Source organism: Pelobates fuscus, chromosome 12 (genome assembly GCF_036172605.1).
Source record: "Pelobates fuscus isolate aPelFus1 chromosome 12, aPelFus1.pri, whole genome shotgun sequence".
Taxonomy (NCBI): domain Eukaryota; kingdom Metazoa; phylum Chordata; class Amphibia; order Anura; family Pelobatidae; genus Pelobates; species Pelobates fuscus.
Genome location: NC_086328.1, coordinates 53878906 through 53904789, shown reverse-complemented (window position 1 = coordinate 53904789; position 25884 = coordinate 53878906). Strand labels below are relative to the sequence as shown.

At 45.1% G+C, this 25884-nt stretch overlaps 1 protein-coding gene across 1 annotated transcript in view; it reads left to right on the top strand.

Moving 5' to 3' along the window:
- Positions 1 to 25884, top strand: part of MMP2 (matrix metallopeptidase 2) — a 740650-nt gene that overhangs the window by 327735 nt on the left and 387031 nt on the right. The gene's annotated exons all lie outside the window — the stretch shown is intronic.

Genomic DNA, 25884 nt, shown 5'->3' with positions numbered 1-25884 from the left:
AAAAAAGAGAGACGAGAGAGAATACACAGGAATTAACATCAATGAAAGGGATTCATAACCTTAGCAATAAAATCCTAACAGAAGACCACAAAAAGGTATTGAGTAAAGGATTGAAATTTGCCCCGAGCCAACCTCTAAACAAATTTAAGTTCTATGTAGATCTGAATAGATTTAAGAGAAACCTATGTTTACAATTTTTTTTAATGAAAAATCCCATAGAACTTCAAATAGAAACGGGTAACAAGCCCCATACAGATCTAAAACTAAAATCACAATTTTACCCTAAGCATATGATTTCAGAGAAAATGACTACTTTCGAAACCATGGTCATGACAGATGTTAAAAAATTGGATAAAACAAAAACGTTCAATCAAAATCTAAGCATACAGGAAAAGAAGGCCCTTAAAGACCTGAAAGAAGATACTGACCTCATAATAAAACCAGCTGACAAAGGGGGAAGCATAGTCCTAATGTCTAAAGAATTGTACTGTAGGAAGGCTGACATAATTTTAAATGATGCAGAAACATATAAAAAACTAAGTAACAATCCGAGTAATGAAATCAATAAAATATTTTTTAACTTTTTCAATAAAGGGCAAAATGTAGAAATTTTAAACCAAAAAGAATTTCAATTTTTAAATAATTTATACCCTAAAATCCCTGTATTTTCTTTTTCTACCTAAAGTCCACAAAGACCTAGAAAACCCTCCAGGAAGACCCATTGTGGCAGGCATAGATTCGATATCAAGTAGGTTATCCCAATATGTTGACATACATTTGCAACCCATAGTTAAAAAAAACAAAATCATATATCAAAGACACTATAATGATGTTAAAACTCTTAGAAGAATGTAGATGGAACAATAACTGTTTTTTTAGTAACCTGTGATGTAACTGCTTTATATAGTAACATCCCACATGAGTATGGTTATGAAGCAACTAAGCACTTTATGGAAAACCACTCAGACCTTACCCCTATAAAAAATACAATTCTTGATCGGTGGCCTGACCAGGGAACAAGCTGGACGCTCGGGAGTAGAGCTCCGGCACCCTAGCGCTGTATATAGCCCACAAAAGCGGATTTTGCACGCAAAACTACCCAATATGGACAAGAAGAACAGTAAAAAACACCCTAAGAAAGGACCAGACTCTGGGACATCGGTGCTGGACATGCTCACGGTCCAAAAGTCGGGGCCGACAGAGCGCCAAGATGGCGCCGGAGCGGGCCTTCCCTCACGATCCTCCTCACCACGCGCAGCAGAGACCTCTCGCCTCACGACGGGTGATTCTGCACAGATTCTAACCAAGCTGGCAGAAGTGCAGACGTACCTGGCAGGAGAGATAGAACGGTCTACGTCCGTCCTGCGCGCTGAAATCTCGGCGCTGGGCACCAGGACCTCTCATTTGGAGGATCGCATGGAGGATACGACCCGGGCTCATAACACAGTGGTGGTGCACGTTAAAAAACTTGAGGCCCAAGTTGCAGAGATGGAGCTGGCACTGGAGGACACAGCTAACCGCTCCCGGAGGAACAACCTCCGGCTGAGAGGGTTACCGGAGCGGGAGAGCGAAGGCTCGCTGCAGGAGGTGCTCCTCTCCATCTTCCGTCCGATGCTGCCAACTTTGCAGGAGGAGCAGTGGTGTATGGAGAGAGCACATAGGGCACTCCGAGCCCGAAGACAAGACACCAACTCACCAAGAGATGTGATCATCCGCTTTCTCCACTTCCAGACAAAAGAGGCACTAATGCGGAGAAGCAGAGAAGAGGAGATGCAACACGAGGGGGCCACCCTCCAGCTCTACCAGGACCTGGCCCCCAGTACTCTGCAAATGAGGAGGGAGTGGAGGCCAGTGACCGAGGCACTCAGAAGAGCGGGAGTCCGGTACGCCTGGGGCTTCCCGTTCAAGCTGCTGGCTTTCCGAGATGGCAAGGCCCAAGTGCTGCTGCCTGGCGGGGACCCGGAGAAGTTCCTCAGAGGCCTGGGAGTACAGATACCGGTGCAACTATCGCTGGGAGTGGAGACCAGAGAGGAGCTCATCCCCCTGCCGAGTGAGTGGCAGGATGTCGGAGGCCAGAGACGCCCGCGACCGGACCGGGTACAGTAACTTACGGTGCAACGAGGAGCAGGGGGAACTGGGACCTGTGCTCAGAGGAGGGGGGATCTTAACACATCTATGGGGCTGGGGGTAAGGGTCCAAGTGGCAGCCACGGTGTCCGGCGCATGAGTGCTCCCGGGATTCTCCCCCCCCCCCATCCCTGGGAAAGGGGTCGCTGGCCTGGGGGTCCGGGCCTGGGGGTCCGTGATTGAACAGGGAACTGAGCAGATTGGACATGTACGGCAGGAGGCTCTGTACCACAGGACACACCACCACTAAGGGACAGTGAGCCGGGCGGGCCTAGCACGGGGCTGTGGTCCTGATCCCCACACCGGCCGAAGAGACTCTAGGGGAGGGGTAGTTGACAATGGCGGGAGGTAAACGATCGCACTGTAGGGGGGAACTAAAACACACACGTAGAGAACGGGGAGGGTGACTCCTGATGGCGGGAAAAGACATTGTGACACATAACCCTACAGCATACCACCTCGTACAACAACCACCACAGGGGAGATAGAATCATATTCAGGGGGACTCTAAGACAGGTTACAGCAGGGGAACGACGTGGGAGGTTGATCATCCCCCCCCCCCAAAAAAAAAAAAAAAAACTAAATAAAAAATAAAATAAAAAATACTAAATAAATAAATAAATGTAACCATCGAACAGCAAAATACCCCCCCCCCCACCCTGGGGTTACTCCCCACCCCCCCACCCCATTCCAAGAGATACAAGCCCTCTCCATGACGTTTCAGAGTAGTGAGGGTCCCCCCTTCTCGACCACATAGGTCTAAAGTTACAAAGTTACAGGCAAGTGCTAGCAGCCAGCATTGTGTAAAATATGCAGGAACACATAAGGGGTCACGCGGTCTGCCTATCAAACAGTATATTCAGGCGACCCGCCTCCATCAAGCTAGGCACGCAAGCCGGTCAGGAACAGTTCTTACTTGTTTTTATTCCTTTCTTACACACGCAAAAGTTCATATTTTTATTGCAAAATCGTTCATTTCAGAACCATGTCGCAAACAGCGCGATTTGGTCACTAAGCCATGCATACCCACCTCGCTCGAGCGCGGTGCGCAGACGAGATGGAAAAATGTACACCCCACACCAGTCTGGCGACAGATAAGTCCAGACGTCCACAACCGAGCAATCTACGTGCTCACATTCTATTCTCTTTTTCACTCTTACTCTCCTTCATTCTTTCTACCCCCTTATCCCTTCTTACCCGCTCCCAGTTTCCCTCCCTCCCTCCCACCCTGGGGGTTGTGACCTACACTATAGGATGCTGCGTGGTGGAAGCGATCAGAGGTGGGCATACAGAAGGCATCATCCATAACCTACCCACATGTCACTGAAATTATCTTCTCTAAATGTTAAAGGGCTTAATACGCCGACCAAGCGATGTCTCCTATTCAGGGAACTAAAGAGAATGCAGACTGATATAGCCTTTGTACAAGAGACCCGCCTACCAAAACAGGCCTCGTTCCAGCTAAAAGATCACACATTCCGAACCACTTACGAGGCCAGGGCCCTTACTAAACACAACGGAGTGGCCATACTCATCCGTAACAGCTGCCCACTTCACATAGACACCGTAGATGCAGACCCCAAAGGAAGGTACATCATCGCCTCAGGCACCTTACAGTCCCACAAGCTACACCTCCTCAACATATATGCCCCGAACCAATCCGACCCAGATTTCTGGGACGAATTAAAGTCCAAACTCCAGACACTAGGACACGGCCTCACTATATTAGGAGGAGACCTAAACGCAGTAGCAAACCCCGTAGTTGATAGGAGTTCGCTAGGGGACGGCCCCAGATTGCAGGGAAGGGGTGGGCAAGACAAATTGCTCCATGAGTTCATCACAGATGCCGGGTTGGTGGACGTATGGAGAGCACATCATCCAAGCACGAGAGATTATACGTTCTATTCGGCCCCACACGGTACCTATTCAAGAATTGATATGTTCCTCATTAACGACAAATCTTTAGACAGAGTCACGGGATCTGAGATAGGCTCCATATCGTGGTCTGACCATGCCGACATCCACATTATCATTGGCAACTTATGCAGTAGCTCCCCGTGGACATGGAAACTAAACGCCTCACTACTGAACGACCCGGAGACTGTAGAAAAGGTCCGCAAGGACATAGTGGAGTATTTCGACGCTAACACCACCCCAGACTTGCAGCCAGAGACAATATGGGCAGCACATAAAACAGTTATAAGAGGGACGCTCATTAAATTAGCGACCGCGAAAAAGAAGGCACGAGCCAAAAACTTAACGAATCTACTGACTAGGCTACGGACGCAAGAACAAACACACAAGAGACAACCTGACGACGCCTCTTTTCGACGACTAGAAGAGACTAGACTAGCCATACGCACCCTAATGCTAGATGATACTGTCAGAGCAATGACCTGGTCCAAACGCACGTTCTATGAACGGGCCAATAAAATGCATACCCTCTTAGCTAGAGTCCTAAAGCCAAGAATGAGGCGCGGACACATAGCATCCATCCGTCACCCAGATAACTCCATCAAAACCACACCTAAAGACATAGCCGAGGTATTTACGGAATACTATAAATCCCTATACAACCACTCTCCAACCACGGAGACGATGACGAAAAAGGACGAAGACGCTACCCTTAGGTTTATCAGGGACTTGGGACTCCCGACGCTCCCCAGAGAGGCAGTGGAGGTACTAGCTGCAGATATTACCCCCGACGAAGTAGATAGAGCGATAATGACTTTAAAAGGAAATAAAGCCCCAGGACCCGACGGGTACGACGGTAGTTATTACAAGGCCTTCCGTGAGGAACTGGTGCCACACTTAACGACAGTATTCAACAGGTTCCAGATGGGAGGCTCCCCGAAACCTGATATGTCATTGGCCACCATTGTACTATTGCCAAAGCCAGATAGGGACCCCCTCACACCAGGTAATTATAGACCGATATCCCTTATTAACCATGACATGAAACTTCTAGCGAAAATCCAGACAGAACGACTGAACCCATTCCTAAATTATTTGATAGATGCCGACCAAGTCGGTTTCATACCTAACAGGCAGCTATTCGAAAACACCCGAAGAAACATTGACCTAATCTGGCGCCAGGTGGCCACAAAGACCCCAACGATGCTCGTTTCGCTCGACGCTGAAAAAGCGTTTGACAGAGTGAAGTGGCCCTACTTATTTACGCTACTGACCCAGTTAGGATTTCCCGAACAGTTTATGACCTTACTAAGAGCCATGTACCGCAATGTCCGAGCTCAGGTGAAAATAGCAGGAGCCCCGCTCCATCCCTTCCAGCTTTCCAATGGAACCAGACAGGGATGTCCTCTCTCCCCACTCCTTTTCGCCCTATCGTTAGTGTGGCGGAACCAACCTCGCCACTGAGAACTGGAGAAGCCTGGTTGCTAGCCTCCTGCCCAGTGATTATGGTCCCTGGGAGATATTGCCCTTTAAGGGACTGAATTGGGGCTTATGGACTGCTACCATAATGTACTGACCCTTTAAGAACTACTTTTGGGCAGGTGGATTGTATTATATTGTCCCTAGCTCTTTAAATACTTTGGGGACAGATTGGTACTTTTGTATATGGCACTTTGGACACATTCAAAGCTGTCGAAGCTGTCGAAGCGGTCAAAGCTGTCGAAGTTACCGAAGTTGTCGAAGTCGTCGAAGTGGCCGGTATCGGACAAAGGACCACGTGGCGGCGGCCATTTTAACTTCGAACACTGCCGACCCTTAACATCAACTCCACTTCGACACTTCGACTAAAGTCGAAGTACAGGCACACTTCGAATGGGACTATGGAATCTATGGAACTGTTTTGGGCAAGAAAATGTGCTTGCGGTCGGTCATAAAAGGACTTCCGTGTAACTTTTGATCCACTGGAGGGATTTGCCTGAATTTTGGAAGTGTTTATGTTTAAAGTATGCTGAGTCTGAATATGTGATTTTTATGTGAATGTGATGTATGGTTTTGAAGTTACAGATATTGTGTAAAAGTTATGTTTTAAACTGTATAATAAGTGGATTATCTCTCAGGCTAAGGGGAGGGGATGTGTGGGTTGTACCATATCTCGGATTGGTTATTTTATGCCTCCCCCTGGGTGTGGCCTGTATGTGTGAGATGGAAATAAAAGCCAGGCTGGATGAGCCAGTCCAGAGTTCCTGTTTTACCCTCAAAGTGATGTGTCGTCTCATTATTGGGGGGAAGGATTTATTGCATGCTGTTCCAGTTGACTGCTAGGAGTACAAGCCTATTCATATGGTTCCTATTCAATGGTCTACAACATTCATATGCTTGGGAGAATTTAAAGGTTTCTTGGATTTGGTGATTGTGGTGTCGGCTAGAGTGCTTGGAGTCCTCAGGAAGCACTAGGAGCATCCATTAACGGAGGTACCAAGTCGGGGTGCCAGGTGATCCGTTACATTGGTGGCAAGCGGTGGGATGGCGTCCTAGTGCGAGGTAAAGCAGCTCGGAGACACAGTTTGTTGGGATTTACAAAGTAAGGGCGACACTAGTGTTCATACAGTGTCCCTGTTTACATAAAGATTTGGGAAAATGGGGTTCGTAGACCCCTGGGCAACACACACACCGGAGGAAGAGAGTGAATTAGAATGGAGAGATAATGCCCAGAAAGAATTATGGTACGATGCCCTGGAGGAAGTCCAGTATCAACGGCAGCAGCGCCTTCCTGGTGTCGCATACCAGTTGGAGGAACAAATGGCCTGGCGGATGCCGCTTCTGGGAGACCAACCCGGAGGGCAGCGGGTAAGACAACTTGAGTACCTGGTGGAAAGGGAACTGAGCCTGGACGCCTCATACCGGGCACTGTGGTGGCACACCATCCAGCCAGAGACGTGGAGGGCAGAGGGCATCCAGCCGGAGGGGGAGAACTACACTAGCCCTGGCCTGTTGTGGAAAGCCTTAGCGGAAGACGTCGACTTCGGCAGTCCAGCAGAGTCACGGTACTGGGCTATCTTTCATTACCGAGGTGAGATGATACAGGGCCCGAGATCTATTGGACTGGGAGAAGACCTCCGCCGTTTCGCTGCCATGGAACGAGAGCTGGAGATGGACTATGTAGAACTATTAAATTCCTGCCAGCCGCAGAGCAGGGACGCAGACCGGGAAAACTGGGTGGCAGACCCAGACCTGCTAGCCTACAGCTGGGAAAACGTGGCCGAGGTACCCCCTGCTTCACTACCAGCTGCAGAAGTTGGGAACCTCATAGACTGGTCCTGGAGAGACCCACAGATGGCAGGTGGAGATGGGACCGAGATCTCTCTACCGGCCCTACAGGGATGCTGGGCAGTCGGCCCAGATCCCCAGCGGCAGTGTGCGTTACAGGGAGCTGAAGGTGCCGTTCTTGCTCGCCAGCGGCAGTCTACGGTGCAGGGAGAGGAGCCTGTTATCCCCTCTCCCCAGCGGCTGAAGGTGTGTAAGGGAGAGGAGTTTGTTATTCCCTCTCCCCAGCGGCAGCACAGCTCACCAAGGGGAGACAGTAAGCCCCTCACCAGCGCAGATGGGACCGTGGTCTCTGCGCCCTGCCTACAGGGAGTACAGAGGGTCAGCCCTGCTCCCCAGCGGCTGAAAGTGTGTAAGGGAGAGGAGTTTGTTACCCCCTCTCCCCAGCGGCAGCTTAGCACACCAAGGGGAGACAGTAAGCCCCACACCAGCGCAGATGGGACCGTGGTCTCTGCGCCCAAGTTACAGGGAGCTGAAGGGGCCGTCCCCCCTCCCAGCGGCAGTGTGATTTGTTGGGAATTGGGAGCCCAGTCTCCATTCCCCAGCGGCAGAGTATCCAGCAGGGAATGGAGAGCCCAGCCCCCTTTCCCCCACAGCAGGACTCTGTGCTGGGAGGAGAGACAGTCGGTCTCCCTCCGCAGAGACGGGAAGTATGCATGGGAGAGGAGATTGTTACCACCTCTCCCCAGCGGCGGATCATTAATGTACAGGGAATAGAGAGCCCAGTCTCCATTCCCCAGCGGCAGAGTGTTCTAATGGGAGAGGAGCTGGTTACCACCTCTCCCCAGCGGCAGCTTAATGTACCAGGGGGAGACTGTAAGCCCCACACCTGTGCAGATGGGACCATGGTCTCTGCACTTCCAGCACAGGGGGTAGGGATGGTCGGTCCTGCCCCCCCACAACAGGGCTGTTTAGCCAAAGGGGAGACAGTCGGTCTCCAGCAGCAGAGCGGTGTATCTAAAGGGGAGACAGTTGGTCTCCAGCAACCAGGCTTCAGCCCGACTACTCCCGTGGTAGTGCTGGCATCCGGGCAGAGTACCGCTGGTCTCTGCTCACTTAGCAACCCACCAAGGCAGCCTACCAGTCCCCCACACAGCCATGGTGAGGCACCTGGACATGGACCAATTTCTACTCTACCCAGGTGTAGTAACCAGTTATTGTGGGTGGGCTGTACTGCTTTTTCTGTTTTATGGGTGGGTTGCTGGACTAACCAGGGCACTGACCGGCAGGAGGTCAGATACCCTGTTAGTCTATTTGGTAAAGGGGAGAAATGAGGCGGACCCAACCTCGCCACTGAGAACTGGAGAAGCCTGGTTGCTAGCCTCCTGCCCAGTGATTATGGTCCCTGGGAGATATTGCCCTTTAAGGGACTGAATTGGGGCTTATGGACTGCTACCATAATGTACTGACCCTTTAAGAACTACTTTTGGGCAGGTGGATTGTATTATACTGTCCCTAGCTCTTTAAATACTTTGGGGACAGATTGGTACTTTTGTATATGGCACTTTGGACACATTCGAAGCTGTCGAAGCTGTCGAAGCTGTCGAAGCGGTCGAAGTTGTCGAAGTCGTCGAAGTGGCCGGTATCGGACAAAGGACCACGTATCGGACAAAGGACCACGTGGCGGCGGACATTTTAACTTCGAACACTGCCGACCCTTAACATCAACTCCACTTCGACACTTCGACTAAAGTCGAAGTACAGGCACACTTCGAATGGGACTTAGCCGTTTTTATGCCAAGAATTGACCGACCGCACAGCCCAAATCTATGGAACTGTTTTGGGCAAGAAAATGTGCTTGCGGTCGGTCATAAAAGGACTTCCGTGTAACTTTTGATCCACTGGAGGGATTTGCCTGAATTTTGGAAGTGTTTATGTTTAAAGTATGCTGAGTCTGAATATGTGATTTGTATGTGAATGTGATGTATGGTTTTGAAGTTACAGATATTGTGTAAAAGTTATGTTTTAAACTGTATAATAAGTGGATTATCTCTCAGGCTAAGGGGAGGGGATGTGTGGGTTGTACCATATCTCGGATTGGTTATTTTATGCCTCCCCCTGGGTGTGGCCTGTATGTGTGAGATGGAAATAAAAGCCAGGCTGGATGAGCCAGTCCAGAGTTCCTGTTTTACCCTCAAAGTGATGTGTTGTCTCATTATTGGGGGGAAGGATTTATTGCATGCTGTTCCAGTTGACTGCTAGGAGTACAAGCCTATTCATATGGTTCCTATTCAATGGTCTACAGCATTCATATGCTTGGGAGAATTTAAAGGTTTCTTGGATTCGGTGATTGTGGTGTCGGCTAGAGTGCTTGGAGTCCTCAGGAAGCACTAGGAGCATCCATTAACGGAGGTACCAAGTCGGGGTGCCAGGTGATCCGTTACAGTTAGAGCCTTTACTACAAGCTCTGAGGAAGCACCCACGGATACAGGGTATCAAAGTGGGAGGTAGAGACTTCCTAGTATCAGCCTACGCGGATGATGTCCTCCTCGCGCTCACCGACCCGGTAAACTCAATGGGGGCCCTAAGAGAAGTCTTAAACAAATTTGGGACCTTTTCTGGATACAGGGTAAACATGACGAAGTCCAGTGTTCTCCCACTGGGAGTGCCGACAATGACAATCAGATGCAGGACGCACATAAGATGAGAATAGAACACCAAACACTCAAGTACCTAGGTATCCGCCTGACAACAAAACCAGAAAACCTATTCAAACAGAACTACGCCCCAATGATGAAACAACTGATCCGGGAGATGGAGGCGTGGGTGGACAGGCCGATTTCTTGGATAGGGAGAATACACGCTGTTAAAATGAATATCTTAAACGGCAGATGCATAAAAATAAAATAAACCCCTCTCTTAAAATGACTTGGAACTGACCTTATTTATACACTCAAATAGAGTAAAAAATACATTTATTGAAAAAGTACAGACAAATATATCACAGAAAAGAAAATAACTTTTGCGGATGAAAAATATGTCTATGAAAAAATAGCTAAAAAAAAAACAGCCACATAAAAAATGATAAAATTAAAGTCCAGACCTTATTTGAATGCTCGGCGTCCCGAGTTAGCAAAGATGAATACTGCTGAAAAAAATATCAAATAACGGTCCTCTTTATAATCCAGATGCTGGCTGATATCCGACCTCTCCAAACGCGTTTCTCCGCTTCGGCGGCTTTTTCAATGGATGAGGTCTGTGTCTCTGTGTTCTCTTTATATAGCAGTTTTTGCCGACAATCATTTGCACACGGCAAATCCAAAACTCCAATGTGTAATGCAAAGTTGACTTCTATGTCAACCTTGTTACGAAGGAAAATAACTAATAAACATGTAAAAAGAAAGAACACCATAACCACAACAAAGAAAAATGGATTCTTCTATTGTTTGGACTGTATAGCGTGTAAAGAAAGAAAGCACAAACACACAAAAGGAGTATTTGAAGTCACTAGCAAAACGGAATCCTTCAAAATAAAAGAACATATTACCTGTCAAAGCACTAACGTGATATATGTACTGGAGTGCCCATGTGGGCTCCAGTACGTAGGAAGAACAAAGAGGCAACTGTACATTAGAATTAGGGAACACATGCTGAATATAAAGAAGGGATATATGCAACATTCAGTATCGGCCCACTTTAAACAAACACACAATTCGGATATGAGCCTTTTGAACTTTAAGGGGATATGTAGAGTAAATAAAAACTGGAGAGGAGGAGACCATACCAAACAACTGGGCATCACTGAGATGAAATGGATATATCAACTTGATACGCTGCAGCCTAAGGGTTTGAATGCCGAATTTGAGCTGTGTCATTTTTTGGGATGAATCCCCCTTTAAATTTCCATTTTTTATTAAAATTAATGGCATATAATATCTTTAATCCCACATGCATTTATATCTAGAAGTGGTAGCAGAAGCGCAAATATAAGATTTTTTGCGTCTATTTAGATAATTTTTATTTTATTTTTATTTTTATTTTTGTTTTTATTTTTATTTTCTACATTAGTCTGCTATATAGAATCATCCTTTTTTTTTTTTTTTTATATATATAAATAGAGATTTCTACTTTTATAGGGCACCTTTTTTAATTGTATTTCTCTTTTATATATTTTTATAAGTTGATAATGGGAGTTATGCTTTTATTCACTTAGGGATTGTTTATATAGCAACAAAGCATCCATTATACCGTTTAAAATTAATAGTATAAGTTTCAAGACATCATGTCTCGGTATATTTAGAGAATAGATTATGGGGGACCAATGATACTCACTTTTCTGATACAAAACAAAAAAAAAAAAAAAAAAAAAAAAAACCTTAAGGTGATAACGGAAAGGTTCTCTTCACTTACCGAGTCAAGTGTTACCTTGGTAACACGAGTAAATAAAGTCAAGTAATCTTATGTGCCGAAATCTCCAGTTATGAAATTGGGATACACTGTAACCACCAGATTATGGAGGAGTTATATTTACAATCATTGACTTTCTGTTTAATTCAGAAAATCTTACGTTATTCTACTTTCTTTTTCATGCTTGTTAATATGAGAAACGGCAGTTGCATTTAAACCCGATCAGGCGGGGTTACTATGGCAACAGAAGTAAATAGAAAATAGAAATGGTTATATGCTGCCTATAATAAGTATCTATTTTTTGAGCAATTAGGCATGAACACTTAGTAACTAACTAGTTACATAGAAGTCAACTTTGCATTACACATTGGAGTTTTGGATTTGCCGTGTGCAAATGATTGTCGGCAAAAACTGCTATATAAAGAGAACACAGAGACACAGACCTCATCCATTGAAAAAGCCGCCGAAGCGGAGAAACGCGTTTGGAGAGGTCGGATATCAGCCAGCATCTGGATTATAAAGAGGACCGTTATTTGATATTTTTTTCAGCAGTATTCATCTTTGCTAACTCGGGACGCCGAGCATTCAAATAAGGTCTGGACTTTAATTTTATCATTTTTTATGTGGCTGTTTTTTTTTTAGCTATTTTTTCATAGACATATTTTTCATCCGCAAAAGTTATTTTCTTTTCTGTGATATATTTGTCTGTACTTTTTCAATAAATGTATTTTTTACTCTATTTGAGTGTATAAATAAGGTCAGTTCCAAGTCATTTTAAGAGAGGGGTTTATTTTATTTTTATGCATCTGCCGTTTATTATATAGGTTGTTAGGTCTCCTATCTATTTACCCCAATCTCTTTTATCTACATTGAATCAGCGCTCCACTAAAATTATTTTTTACAAAATGAATATCTTGCCAAGAATTCTGTTCCTGTTTCAGGCGCTGCCCATCCGCGTCTCCAGATCCTCCCTACAGCCCCTACAATGGGCGATAGAAACCTTTGTTTGGCAAAACAAAAGACATAGAGTCTCTAGATTCATCCTATACCGTTCAAAGGCGAGAGGGGGTCTGGGCCTGCCGAACATCTACTATTACTACGTTGCTACTCATTTAGCACAAATAGCGATTTGGACTTTCTCCCCCTGCGAAAGAAAATGGGCAGACATAGAATCCAGGTATTGATCTACCGCAGCTATTAATGTGGGTCCCTAGGGAACATAGGCCACCTATTAGGATCACATGCCCGACCATATTAAACTCTCTGAAGATTTGGGACACCTTCAAATTAAAATTCCATTTAGCTTCCGACCCATCCCCCCTCACCCCATACCTACGCAACAAGGCCTTCACCCCCGGAATGGCAGCTAGAGATTTCAGAAACCTAGAAAGGATAGGCCTACAGCGCATTTGCCACTTATATGAGGGGACAGAAATTATTCCCTTCGACACATTGAGACAGCTAGGCCACCTTACCCCCGCCGATTTCTTCAGATATCTCCAAATCAAAGATTTCGCAAAAACACCAACCATACAAATAGCGGCCCGACAAAAAAATACCTTCTTTGAGCGCATTTGCCTGCAAGAAACTATACCCAAAGGCATGATCACGCTCCTGTATGCCCACCTCTGTTCCGAAGCCAGGGACTGGGGTAAATTAACCTACACAGATCAATGGGAACGAGACCTGGGCGAAACCCTGGAGGGTGTAGAATGGCAAGAGATCTGGGAGGCTAACCATTCCTCATCGGTGTGTGTTACCCTCCAGGAACAATCCATAAAAACAATGCTGCGCTGGTACACCACACCGGTTAAGCTGAATCAAATGCAAAAAAACCCGACAGACACGTGCTGGAGGGGATGCGGACAGAGGGGATCGTACATCCACATGTGGTGGGAATGCCCGCAGATGGGCACATTCTGGAAGCAGATACAGGACCTAGTCATCCAGATTTTCTCTAGAGCTCCGGATCTTGACCCATGGCTCTTCCTCTTAAGCAGAACCATAGACGGCTGGTCTAGACATGAGCAAAAGCTAATCCACAAAATCACTCTGGCGGCCAGGAGATCGGTAGCTTCCGGTTGGCTCAAACCAACCATACCGTCCAGGGCCGAGGTGATAGGGCGGATCAGGGAAGTCCATTTGATGGACAACTTAACGGCTAGAGTAAGAGGCACCTTAAAAACCTTCCAGAAGATATGGGACCCGTGGGAAAACTCCAACCTGGCCAACCTCACATAAAACACCTCAACGTTGCCAACACAATATAGCCCCCCCCCCTTCTCCCATCCCCACCTATCTCACTGCTTTCTTTTCTGTCTATTACTGCTTCCGTTGAACCCAACTCATACGTTCAACGCGAACCAAAACCTCGACTATAAACGAAGTACTATAAGACGATATCTCAGGGTAATCAAGTCACTCACCACACGAAACCACTAAGAAACAACACCCAAACAGCCCCCACAAAAGGTTCACTGAGCAACTCATTGGGACTAGCCCACAGGGCAAACAAACGAACAGGGGAACCGCAGATAGAACCGTTCTCCCAGATGACTCTTCAGGCACGGGCGACCAATAGCACCATGTTGTTTGTCACAAAAACTGTTTTTCGTTGCCCATGTATACAATATGTGATATGTAACATAACAAATATGTAACCTTGGATGACCGTATATACAGCACCCATGTCGAATACAAATAAAGAATTACAAAAAAAAAAAAAAAATACAATTCTTACTGGAAGCGATAGAGCTTATTCTAAATAATAATTATTTTTGGTATAACAATGAATTTTTCCTCCAAATTAAAGGAACGGCCATGGGAACCAAGTTCGCGACCAGTTACGCTAATCTATTTATGGCTTTCTGGGAAGACCACTTTATTTATGGACAGCGTGACTGGGTGGAGAACTTGGTTACCTATGGCCGTTATATAGATGATATTTTTTTCATATGGGAAGGGCAGGAAGAGGACTTATCCAGTTTTTTTTAAATACTCTAAACTCCAACACATGGGGGATCCAACTTACTAGTAATTGGAGCAAAAACAAAGTTATCTTTTTAGACCTACATATTTATATAGAAAATAATTGTATTAAAACTAAAAATTATTTTAAAACTGTTGAAGCAAATAGCTTCATAGGAAGAGACAGCTGTCACTTCCTTCCATGGTTGGAAAATGTGCCTAAGGGGCAATTCCTTAGAATAAGGAGGAATTGCACGGATGTGGAAATGTTTGAAATTCAGTCTAACAAAATTAAATCAGGTTTTTATAGAAAAGGGGTATGAAGGAACTAAACTAGAGATTTCTAGACAGGAGATTAAAGAAATAGAGAGAACCAGTATTGTTCAATATAAAGAGAAAGAGGGAAATGTTAATAAGGAAACTCCATTCATATGTACATTCAGCTCGAATAATTATAAAGTGCGAAAGATTGTGTCTAAATACTGGCACATCCTTCTCCAAGATCCGGCTTTAAAAATTTGTCTCCCAGAAAAACCCCGCTTCATACACAGAGGAGTTAATAACTTAAGGAAATCTCTAACTTCCAGTTTTATAAAAGAAAAAACAAAGACTAAAACCACCTTTTTAAATACAGAAAAAGTTTTTTTTTGGGATGTGGGATGTGCATAGCCTGTAAAAGAACTGAAAACAAAAAAGACACATAAAGAAATTCAAATGCACTGAAGGGCAGGAATATCCAATTAAAGAATTTATAACATGCTATTCAAAAAACCTCATCTACCTCATACAATGCCCATGTGGGCTAAACTATATAGGTAAGACTACAAGAGCTTTACATTTAAGAATAGAAGAACACGGTCAAAATATTAACAAGGGCTTTGAAAAACACTGTGTCATTACACTATAAAATTCATCATAATTGTGAGATAAAAGGGACAATATTTCTGGGAATTAATAAGATATCCAAAGATTGGAGAGGAGGTAATTTTAACTCAAAACTGAGTAAAGTAGAAATGGAATGGATTTTTAAATTGAACAGCCTCATCCCAAATGGTTTAAATTCTGATTTTGAAATGTGCCACTTTTTAACGGATTAATTTTATCTATCCTCCCTTTTGTCCCCCCCTTTTTTTTTCCTTTTTACATTAGTAAGCTCTAGCATTTATGAAATGATCTCCCATAAGTTTCTTTTTTATCTTCACACCAATATATACATATTTTACCACTCTTTTCTAGATTTTATTCGTTTTCACTTTGTGGGGTCTATTTATTCCAGTAAGAGTTTTTACATAAAGTTGTGTGTGTATGAAACTGCTTTCACATAAATAATATACATATACTTATTCATTGATATATGATATATCAATGTATATATATATATCCCTTTTACCTATCTATTAACTAAATGTTCCATATTTTTTAATAATCTGTATGTCTCTTTAAGTGTTCACAAAAGAAGTAGAAATGTAAATTTTATTTTTTCCATATACCGTATATACTCGAGTATAAGCCGACCCGAATATAAGCCGAGGCCCCTAATTTTACCCAAAAAAACTGGGAAAACTTATTGACTCGAGTATAAGACTAGGGTGAGAAATGCAGCAGCTACTGGTAAATTTCTAAATAAAATTAGATCCTAAAAAAAATATATTAATTGAATATTTATTTACAGTGTGTGTATAATGAATGCAGTGTGTGTGTATGAATGCAGTGTGAGTGTATGAGTGCAGCATGTGTATGAGTGCAGCGTGAGTGTATGAGTGCAGCGTGAGTGTATGAGTGCAGCGTGTGTGTATGAGTGCAGCGTGTGTGTATGAGTGCAGCGTGTGTGTATGAGTGCAGCGTGTGTGTATGAGTGCAGCGTGTGTATGAGTGCAGCGTGTGTGTATGAGTGCAGTGTGTGTGTATGAGGTGTGTGTGTGTATGAGGTGTGTGTGTGTGTGTGTTGCAGAGCCTTGGTGGGGGGGTGGGCAGTTTTTTATTATTATTATCATTTATTATTTGTATTTATTTAATTTAATTATTATTATTTTTGTATTATTATTTAATTATTATTATTTTATTATTGTTATATATTTTTTTCTTCCCCCCTCCCTGCTTGATACATGGCAGGGAGGGGGGCTCTCCTTCCCTGTGGTCCAGCATTGGCAGTTCAGTGGGGGGAGAGGGGGGCTGGCAGAGAGTTTACTTACCTCTCCTGCAGCTCCTGTCAGCTCTCTCCTCCTCTGCGCCGTCCGTGCAGCTCCCTCTGTAAGCTCCCAGTGTAAGTCTCGCGAATTTACACTGGGAGCTGACCGAGGTGCTGAACGGACGGCGCAGAGGAGGAGAGAGCTGACAGGAGCTGCAGGAGAGGTAAGTAAACTCTTTGCCAGCCCCCCTCTCCCCCGGTCTGTATTATGGCAATGCAAATTGCCATAATACAGACTCTGACTCGAGTATAAGCCGAGTTGGGGGTTTTTAGCACAAAAAACGTGCTAAAAAACTCGGCTTATACTCGAGTATATACGGTATGCTCATAGATATATTTTTGTGCTGGTGTGGTATGAGTCACTGTATGATTTAGTGGAACAACTGCTCCCTTCTGACCCACTATTAACTATTTTTCGAGGAATACAGCTCTTAATATGGCATAGGACAGTAGAAATGCAGCCATGAGGTGGAACGCATGGTGGAACGCACTGTGGAACGAATGACACAAAACTAGCCGAAACCGGAAGTGATCATACCCGGAAGTAACCGGACGAAAAGGAGGCTTGAAACAGAGGGCATCTCCGTTACCATGGAGATTGCCCGCGAAAAATGAAAGCCTAAAGCCACAATTAACTGGATATAAAAGCAGGAAGGAGTCCATAACGCCTCATGAACATTTTTTCCAGCTGAGGAAGCCAATTTGGTGAAATGCGTCCTGGATGAATAGTGAGCAGACAGAATTGTCTTTTGGACTATAGCCACAAGTGTTATTTTATTGATATATTATTTTTATATTAATGTTATATTAAAAAATATTTTTTATACAATAAATTATATATTATATATTTTTTACACTTACGGCTTTTATTTCTACCTGCTATTACAAAGAAGGAATGTGGTCCTTAACCACATACGTCTGATGAAGCGAGCCGATATATTGGCTCAGGGTTTGAAACTGCACCTGGAGAAAATTTGGACGGAAAGGAGGGTGAGGGTCGCCTTTACGGACCCTAAGGCACATATACCTGAGCTAGTACATTAGCTCAGAAAAGTGTGAGTTAGTTACCTATGCACTTTATTTCAATTTATATTCTGTATACAGGTTACACTATGTTTTGTATATTTGTGTTCTCTGTTTAAGGTCAGTCTGAAAACATTGGGACTATTCATAAGTATATATATCCATTAAGGTACAGCAAGGTTTCCCTTCATTTTTTTCCTATATATTTACCACCATAGAGCGCTACACCAATATTTCTTCCTCAATCCAGGATTAACTCGTGAAACCTCGGTGTTCTGGATGGTTGATGGTGGGCGGACGTGAGTGCCTGGAAGAATACCTGGAATTGAGATCGAGACAGAGCATCAGCGGCCGTGTTGTGAATACCCGGGATGTGAAAGCAAATTAAGTGAAACTGGACGGTTGCTGCCAGCCAGGTCAGCTTGCGAATCAGCCACATAATGGTAAGGGCGGAAGAGCGCCCCTTGTTAATGATATCGCAAGCTGACAAGTTGTCGGAATAGCATTTTACTGCCTTGCCGGACCAGAGGTGACCCCAGGTGTGTGCGGCCGCACCAATGGGGTAAATTTCGAAAAGGGCTGATGTTTCTCTAAAACCCGGCAAGGCATCCCTACGGGCCAGTGACCCCTAAACCAGTGATTACCGAATATAGCTGCAAAACCCGTGTTGGTTGCAGCGTTAGTATAAATGCAGGGTGAGGAGTCGGACAGATGGAGAATAAACATGGAGATACCGTTCCACTCAGTCAAAAACTTCCCCCACATGAGTAGGTCAGCTTTGGCGTGCTGGTCCAACGCAATTGGGCAGGCATCCGGTACCCCGTGAAACAGACAAAGAAGCCTGGACACAAAAGACCTTCCCTGCGGAATGATGCACATCACGAAATTCAGGTACCCCAATAAGGACTGAAGTTCTTTCCTGGTGCATACATCATTCCGCAGGAACATATCTATCTCCCCTCTCAGGCGGACCAGTTTTTCGGGGGGAAGGCTGGCGAAAGAAAGTACGTTTAGTAGTGGGGCCAATCGTTTTAGAGGGAGACAAAGATACCCCGAGAGTGGAGAAAAGTGCTGAGGTGCTGAGGATATCAGTGGGTGTGCGTGCGCTCGGTTCTATTATGAAGAAGTCATCCAAGTAATGAATGACAGCTTGACACCTAAGAATGTTCAGAAGCAGCCAGCATAGAGGTTCTGCGAAAATATCAAACAGTTTAGGGCTGCTTCTGGACCCAAAAGTGAGTCGCGTGAAAAAATAGTACCTGTTTCGCCATTTAACACCGTGCAAGTGCCAAAGTGATGGGTGCATGGGCAGTAATTTGAATGCATTGGTTATGTCTGTTTTACTAAGCCAAGCGTTGCTACCAGTTAAAATGATGGTTTGTATAGCGTCGTCAATTTTTACGTACTGTAGTGAGAATTCGTCTGCGGGAATGAGTGTGTTAATGCTGGGAACAAAAAAAGAGTGCGGTGCCGATAAATCAATAATCATGCACTTTTTATTCGAGTATTTGTGTACAGCTATGCCAATGGGGTTAGTGCGCCAGGAGGAAAACAGTGAGGATGTGAAGGGGCCAATCATGAAACCTTGTGCTCTTGCTGTGGAAAGGAGAGCATCCGTGGCCTCTGGGTCTAGGCAGGCTGATAGGAGATTGGGGCATTCCAGCGTGCCTGAGGGAATGGCTACGAGACCCGTGAGAAAGCTCTGGGTGAACCCTGTTAACAAATATTCCACTAGATGTCTACTTGGATGAGTTTTCAAGTAAAAAGCCAGGTTGTCAATATTAATGTCGGTTAGTCACTTGCTAGGGGACAAACTGGCCGGGCACATGGTCTTAGTGTGTGCCCTGAAGCAGATAGAGCAGATGTGCAACAATCTACAGGCGCTGAAGCTGCAGGATCCTGCATTGAAATTATTGCACACCTGATCTTTCCCTAGAAAGGAGATGGGCCTAGCCAGTTTATCCCGCTGACCTCTTTCATGTCTATTGTGAGGAGTGGAAGTGGATTCAGGGGTGGGAGTGGGGGTGGATGGATCAGCCACAGAAGGGCACAAATCAGCCAAGTGAGTTGAAGAATTACATATGGCACAAGACGGGGGCCTCAGACCAGCACGTCTTGGGAGGTTATAAGCAAAGACACCAGACACACGTCCTTCCCATCCAGGATTTCTTTCCTAATGAAGTCTGGGATGGAGCTAGCTGGTGACACAAAATTAGACATATCTGAGGCAGGATCTGAAGGGGGAAGTATAGGGGCGGGTGTTGGTGCCATAGGTACTGCCGGGGAGAGGGCTGAGAGGTCAGGAAGGTTACCTGGGGGGGGCTATGGCACTCTCCACCTTGTTTAACCTGCTGTTCAAGGTCTGCAGGTTGGCCAGGATTGCCACAAGGGTGTCCAGGGTGGCTGTGCCAGCGCCAGATGGTTGACCTTGAGAGCTAGAGCCTGGCCTAGGCTCAGCTGCTTGGTTGTTCAAAAGTCTGTAGAGTTCCGCCTTACAAGCCATAGCAGGAAAGGGGATGCCCCTAAGCCTAAATTTGGTCGTAATTTTTGGAATAGTCCATGCTCTCAAAGACGTAGGGGTAGAAGGGGCGAGAGATGCGCCTTGAGACTCGGGTCTGATAGGAGTGAATGGTATCTCATCAGTAGGCAACTTGTCAATGGGAGATGTATCTTGCGACATTCTAGAAATGAATAAATGAATTGGATTAGGGGCGTATGAGAAAATTTACACAAACAAGGGGGGGCAGGGGGGGAATCCCTCAGGTGAACTGGACTGTAAGGCTATTGCCGAAGCGAAAAACTTAACTTTGACTAGTGACAGATGAGGCACTACTAGTGCCACGTGAGAGGCTTTATCTATGATTTGGCCGTGATAAGTATGTTGCCACAGATGTGGTGGTGGGATGTTGACCTCTCAATGACATGTAAAAGTTTCAAAATGTGTGGCCGTGGAAAGTGAGGCCCTGACTACGGCCCTGTAGAAGAGAGAATTAGGCGTTTAACTATGATTTGGACGTGTGGCCTGTTACAAGGACTCGATATATTGTTACAACCTGACTCCTTTCGTTGAAAACCCTATTCTATCGGCATTCAGACCATGCTAACAGATTACACAAACTCTTATAAAGGCCAATTCGTCGGTACGAACGAGGGACCCCCGAGCCTTTGGCGTGTGCCGCCACTTAACCTCCTCACCTCTCAAAGTACCGAATGGCCGACCACCCTGCGAGCGGAGTGTGCCGCTCCCCCCATTCGTATACAATTCCCTGAACGGAAACTGCCAAAAGACTCACGGCCGGGACAACCAGACTGATAGCGGGGATACGTGTGACTATGTATCCGACCTCCGCTCCATAAGTACAGAGCCGAGGTCCCGCTGTCCATTGACCGACCTAAAAACATGGCCGCCATCAGAGGTTCACAGTCAAACTGCCGAACGATACTTTCTATGGCAGAAACCTCCCGTTCTGTTCGTGGGATCTGGGCGCAATTCGTATGTTTGATTACCCCAGATCTGAGCTACCGAACGATTCATGGAATGAACTATAGTGTCTCTAAAATGCCAAAGTTATGTATTATTACACTGTTTCTCGGATACAATAAAGCATGGTCTTTTTGGGCGCTTGCAGGTAATTAGATTGTATAACCGTTGGCCTCATTATCTCCAAGCTAGGCGGGTACTAGTTTGAAAGATACATTGCATTGTGATTGGTTGACTAGTTGCATTGTACCTGTATAGGGGGATGTCCCTGGCAATTTTTATTATGCAATGGGTTCTAATCACAGAGCTGTTCCGGTTATGCTCTTTTGGAGGAGAGGTCTCACCCACACGGTCCTGGATGTCAGAGGTTGATCCAGGATGGAAGGAAGACGGCAATATTCCAGGTAAGCTACGGCGGTTGTGAAGTCTGCGGTGTCCGGTGCGGTGGTTATGGTCCTCAGCTTCAGTTAGGAAGCATCCGTTAAGGGAGGTGCCCAGTTGGGGTACCAGGTGATCCGTTACAGGTCTGATGTAGTATATTGCCATTTTGCCAAAAAAGAGTCTTCTGCGTGATACATTTGTGGCGAAACCAACCTCGCCACTGGGCCCTGGAGAAGCCTGTTTGCTAGCCTCCTACCTGCTGACTATGGCCCCTGGGTTATTTGGGGCATATTGTACTTTATATTGCTGCTACTGGCCCTTTAAAATCAGCGATGGACATATTGGGACTTTTGGGACTACTGTCCCTTTAAGACTGTGGAGCATATTCCAGTATACTGCCTTTAATATTACATATGTATTTATGTGTTGAGTTTAACCTGGGATATGTATGCAGCATTCAACTGATTGTTCGGTAGAATCTCTCCATTCATTATATTGAGTGAAACTACCGAACAACCAGACCACCCAGGAATAAGTGTGCCTCCAATTACAGTTTGCAACAATGTTGCAAACGGGTAATTAGCAATCAGTGTAATGTATTCTTTGTCCTCTGGGTGGCCGCCATTCGGGAAACAAACACGTGGCGGCGGCCATCTTAAACTACCGAACAGCGGTGTTTTGCCGTCGAGTGTCTGGAACTAAAATCGGACACTTGACTAGGCAAACACCGCTGAGACCTCCATACTTCCAGAAATTCGTATAGAAACTACAGAATGACCCGCCGTTCGGTAGAAATAAACTCACGAACTAGGGGATTCATGCAAATTCCCCTTAGTCTCTATAACCCAGGCAATTCGTCAGTTTCATTCCCTTTTCTGTGACCGACCGCAGGGCCAAAATGCATGGAACTGTTTTCGGATACTTTACCCATGCGGTCGGTCAAATCTTTGGAACCCCATATCTCACGAACCGTTCATCCGAATGACTTGAATTTTGAATATGTTGTCCCCCTGAATAAGGGCTATCCAGCGATGCTGGATTTAAAGGTTTACCCCCGGGTTTTGGGGTACATCCAGAACTTGGCTGAAAAGGTGTACCGGATAATTGGGTTTAATGTTATCTGAGGGGAGGGGATGTGTGGGCTGAACCATGTATGTGATTGGATATTTTATGCCTCCCCCTGGGTGTGGACTGTATGTGTATTATTGTAATAAAAGCCGGGCTGGATGAGCCAGTCGAGAGTTCCTGTTTTACCCTCAAAGTGATGTGTCGTCTCATTATTGGGGGAATTATTTATTGTATGCTGTTCCAGTTGACTGCTAGGAGTACAAGCCTATTCGTATGGTTCCTATTCAATGGTCTACAGCATTCATATGCTTGGGATAATTTAAAGGTTTCTCGGATTCGGTGATTGTGGTGTCTGCCAGAGTGCTTGGAGTCCTCAGGAAACGCTAGGAGCATCCATTAACGGAGGTACTCAGTCGGGGGTGCCAGGTAATCCGTTACAACATTTATATTCTTTTTGTCTGATAATTTTTCTTCTGTATTCAAATGTATTCTTCTGGTAATGTTTTTTGTTTTCCATCATCTGCTTCAACAGATCATCTAATTTGGAATCAAACAGTCTGCCTTGTTCAAAAGTAATGTCACACAAGGAATATTTGGAAGCTGAATCTGCTGACAAGCTTCCCAACCAGACTGCTTTTCTTGCCACCGTTGCTAGACCCATACATTTTGTCTAATTTTTTTTTCAAGCTTCCTGACGGAAAATTGTGGTGAAAATAACCTCACCACTTGGTTTTGGAGAGGCCTGATTGCCAGCCTTTTGCCTCAGGATTATGGCCCATCTGCTAAAACTTTGTTTTCTCCCTGTAAAAAGGCTTGTTCGTGACTTTTTACTATGTGGTTCGGTAAATGGGATTTACCGAACAAACTACCGAACAGCCGAACCACACACAAGTGGGGTGTGCAGCCAATTTACCTCCCAGGCTGGTGGTTAACCGCGAGCTAATTGATGAATGGCTGGGTGGTCACTGTTCGTATAGTCAAACACGTGGTGGCGGCCATCTTGTTTAGTCGAACGCGGTCAGCAGTGTTTTGCTGTCGATCTCATGAAACTAAAATCGGACATGCAATGGCACAAACACCGCTGAGCCTTACCTTTTCCGGTATTTTGACGCTTTGGCGGGAGTCGAACGACGTTCAACAATTCGACCACCACTTTAACATTGGCTATTTGCACGAACGGCTCCTGTTTGTGCATTTGAACTGCATTTGAACTATGTGAACTAGACCGGTCAAATATTACTTCCAGGAATTTCCTGAACCCCTGCTCTGATCTGGGTGATTTTTGGATATGTTGATCACCCAGATCAGGGCTATCCAGGGATATATTTATGGGGATATGTGATGTTTTGGGGTGTTTTCTGTGTTTTATGTAAAATTAGTTTTTTCTGCTTGGGGATAATTGAGTTAATACAGTATCTTACGCAATTATCTCCCAAGCAGAGGGGAGGGTTATCTGGGAGTGTCTACATGTACAAAACTGTCCTGATTGATTTTAGTGACTGTATTCTGTGTTCCACAAGGTACACGTGGGTGGTAACCTTGTGGGAAAACCTGCATATAAGACACAATAAACCCCCAGGCTGCTGAGTTCCTGTTTTACCGTCAACATAGAGCCTTGTCTCATGTGTGGGGGAAAAGGCTGCATCTACACTGGGGGATTGTCAGGGTGGCGGTCCGGTGCCTGGAACCCAGACACAGTGTCCAGGCGGCGCATGGACCAGGACCCATAATGCCTGATGTTAAGTGGGAGGAACTAGGAGCATGGAAATTAGCAGACCTCCCAGGAGCTGAATAGGGAGGCTCTGCAGCAAGATTGTATCCAGTACTAGAAACAAGGCAAGATTAGACATAGGCACCAAACATGATAAAAGACAGAACTAATAGAACCCAGAACCAGAGAAGGATAGTAAGCTAAACCCAGAACATATACACAAGACATGAGGAAAACATGAACATAACATGGGCATGACTGAACAGGACTGTACATGGGCTAGGTATACAAACTAAAACAAGTCAAGATAACATAGACAAAACAAGAAGAGAAATAACTAAGTACTCCATATGAAAATCATGGGGATTTAGTCACACTATATGATCATACATTGCATAAGCCTGCCAACAACGCCAATGTACCCCATATCTGGCAGGTCCTACACTGCCTAATGTATGCTAAAACAACCAAAGGACATATATAGCACTTACCTGCAAGAAAGGGCAGAAGCCTTGAGGAGCTGCCTGCAGGAACACTGAAACAGAGTAAATGATGGAATACAAACAGGTGTGGCAACATAAAACAAACATTTAAATGTAACCTGGAGACTGGGAATCCCAGGGATGGATTACAGGAATGAACCCAGAAATCCCAGCATAAAGAAAACCAGACATAGAATAGAAAATCAAAAACCAAGAAAAACTAAACAAGAATTGTAACAAGAGTACTGGATACCAGAAGCAATTGCCAGACATCTTCACAGAGCAGAGCAGGACATGACAGGGATTGCTATACTCTGTATACTTCCCTGGGCTTGTTCCTGCTACTCTCTCTTGGAGGAGAGGTTCACCCACTGGAACCTGGAGCCTTGTCGTAGATCCAGGGTGGGTAGGGGACGGTAAGTTTCCAGCCAAGCTTCAGCAGTTTGTGGGATTAGCAGTGCTTATGGTGTCTGGTGCGGTGCCGATGGTCCTTGGTAAGCACTAGGAGCATCGATTGATGGAGGGTCCATCACAGAATCAAATAAAAAAAAAATCTGATGCCATCTTAATGTTTTGATGTAATTGTACTGTATCTTCTTTGCACTCCCCCACATAGATCTTTTCTAGCCATAGCTTATGTGCATTAGCCACTAATGTTCCTGCAATTAGAGCTTTACATTGATATGCTGAGAAGACAAACAGCTTCTTTTTTTTTTTTTTTATTGATTTTTTACAGTAAACGGAGTACAGAAAAAAAAAGGGAGGGGTAGGCTTCCATTAACAGTCCGTGTTTATCAATTCAAGTTTGTCATTGCATGGTTAGTATAACAAGTTTCCACATCAAGTTTGTCAGTTCAGTTTAGCTAATACAA